This window comes from Aquarana catesbeiana, linkage group LG06 (assembly GCF_042186555.1).
Source record: "Aquarana catesbeiana isolate 2022-GZ linkage group LG06, ASM4218655v1, whole genome shotgun sequence".
NCBI lineage: Eukaryota > Metazoa > Chordata > Amphibia > Anura > Ranidae > Aquarana > Aquarana catesbeiana.
Genome location: NC_133329.1, coordinates 259,168,885 through 259,171,815, shown reverse-complemented (window position 1 = coordinate 259,171,815; position 2,931 = coordinate 259,168,885).

The window sequence follows — 2,931 nt, the reverse complement described above, 5'->3', positions numbered from 1 at the left end:
CACCCCTTACAGTTAGAATCACTCCCTAGGAAACATAATTAACCCCTTGTGTCCCCCTAGTGGTTAACCCCTTCCCTGCCTGTCACATTTACACAGTAATCAATGCAATTTTATAGCATTGATCGCTGTATAAATGTGAATGGTCCCAAAAATGTGTCAAAAATGTCCAATGTGTTCGCCATAATGTCGCAGTCATGAAAAAAAATCGTGATCGCCGCTATTACTAGTAAAAAAAATTAATAAATATTTTTTTTTAAAATGCCATAAATCTATCCCGTATTTTGTAGACGCTATAACTTTTACGCAAACCAATCAATAAACGCTTATTGCGATTTTTTTACCAAAAATATGTAGAAGAATACGTATCAGCCGAAACTGAGGAAAAAATTTGTTTTTTTTAAAAAAAATTGGGATATTTATTATAACAAAAAGTAAAAAATATTGTGTTTTTTTTCAAAATTGTCGCTCTTCTTTTGTTTATAGCGCAAAAAATAAAAACCGCAGAGGTGATCAAATACCACCAAAAGAAAGCTCTATTTGTGGGGAAAAAAGAACGTCAATTTTTTTGGGGTACAATGTCGCACGACTGCGCAATTGTCGTTTAAAGTGCGACAGCGCTAAAACTAAAAATTGGCCTGGGAAGGAAGGGGGTGAAAATGCCCTGTATTGAACCGGTTAATGAAGTAATATTTACTATAACTTATTTTTAAATATAAACGCATCGTGTCCATAGTTGAATATATGGTGACAAATAATAATCGTATGAACAATGGATAGTTCCCAATGCTTGGTATAAAGACCAAACATTTTCTCATCCGTGAAGGTAATTTTGGAAACATTCCCTTGATAACTAAAAGTTGTAAACAAAATTATTATTTTTATTTTAGTATATGATGTGAATAACAAGAGCGCTGAGAAAACTATAGAATACACTAGGGTATGCAAGCTACAATCAACATATAAAAAAACCCTTATAGGAAAATAGGAGCTTGCCTAAGCCTGTTTTATTTTTTTCTTTTATAATAAAAATCCCTCTTGAAGTATATGTATATCCCAATATTTTTCAAAATAGTTTTTTATTTATACACTGTATATATTTGAACCTATGGATAAAAAGATCTCTGACATTTGGAACACATGATGTGAAGTATGCCTTTAGTTTGTCTCTGACTTCTCCAGTTGACATTTAAGGGGGTATTTATAAAAAAAATGTCAGGGCTATCTGTCCTGTGAAACTGCATGTATATTTGTTTGATTCCGTGAATCTGGAAAATACTGCAAACTGCATTATGGACACTAGATGTTGCTGATGATCATGATAAATAAGTACTTCTCAATGATCATCAGCTTCATCTATTCCATAAACATTGCCATCACACAAGACAAATAAGCACTTTTTCCCAGTAATTAGTGTTCTTAGTAGGTAGCAGGGGGTATTTTATCATGAAAAAAACTCGGGGTTCCATTTACATGAAAAGTTTATAGCTGTTAATTGTATGTATTATTTAAATCTAAGAAATAAATGTATTATTTGTTACTAACATTTATAATGCTTGCAATTAAAATGATGGCAAAGGGAGGCAATTGTTTTACTTGCAAGTGTTTTAAACTTTAAATTTCTGAAGATTTGTCAGAGCCAATCACTGAGAAAGCCAAAAAACCTAAAAGCAATTTGTTTTATAAAAAGGAATGTTAATTAAATTCACAAATATCTTACAAATCACAGATAGGGCCTTCTTTACTAAAGCGAATTTATAATCACAAAATAAATTACGATCTTGCATCAGCGCTGCAGGCTTGCACATAGCAAATGCGATCCCTGTACAATGATACCCCCAGCACAATGTTCACTCTGGCTTTTTTACATTATTACATTTCAATTTTTGATTTTAACACATGCCTTTAATGATATTAGTAAGCACTTGATTTTGTTCCTACATGAGATTTGCATGTAAAATCCAAAAAAAAACACCATCTAGAGACTTAGACATGCCACCACTTTACTGGTGTATATTAGAATGCTGAAGCATTTGTTTAATCGAAAACCATACTTACAGTGCATTCATGAAGTTTTCAGACCATGTTCATGATTTTTAATTTTGTTATGTTGCACCCTGATACTACAGTTATTTGAATTCATTTTTCCCTCATTAATCTACACTCCGTAATGACACAGTTAAAACTGAATTTTAGAAATATTTGCAAGTGTAGGAAAAAGAAAAAACTGAATTATCACATTGGTATAATAACCTGGATCTTGTGAATGTCTCCCTTGATGACAAGACATATTTTTAAAGCTGTGCTGCAAGGGCTTCCTCATATAAATGATCCTTGTGAGGGCCTGCACAGCTACAGCAATGTTATTCATATCTTTTACATTTTTTTCATCTCGCCTGTCTTCACTTCTTGTGAAGTCTGTTTTTTGGATTTAAAATCTGCCACTCTACCTCTAGGGGCATTTTCCCCTCCTGCTGGCAGAGCTCAGATGCAATGGGACAATTTGGAGAGCTTTAACCTCATGATCCACGTTGTGTTTCTACATCTGTCAATGGTTGCCATCATATGTCATAGCTTTTTCTGACCGTACCCTGAAGAAGGAATTAAATGTATATTCCAAAACTTGTTTGGTTTTCTTTTGCGGTTATGGCCTCTTACTTTGAGATTAACTGTGTGTCATAGAATTTAGCTGTATATTATCCATATATAATTACCATTCATGTATAGTAAATGTGATATTCTCGTCTATATTGTTAGACGGTTTTTATCAATAAAATTTGTACTTTTTATTATACTTCTTTACGCATCTTTCTGGTTTCCAACCTATGCCTATAATGTCCCAGGGGGCATCTCCTTTGTTTTTCTTTCTCGATTTAGGGATGTGGCTATAGGTTCCAGTCATTGACTATATAGTTGGCTTTCTTTCTTAAATAA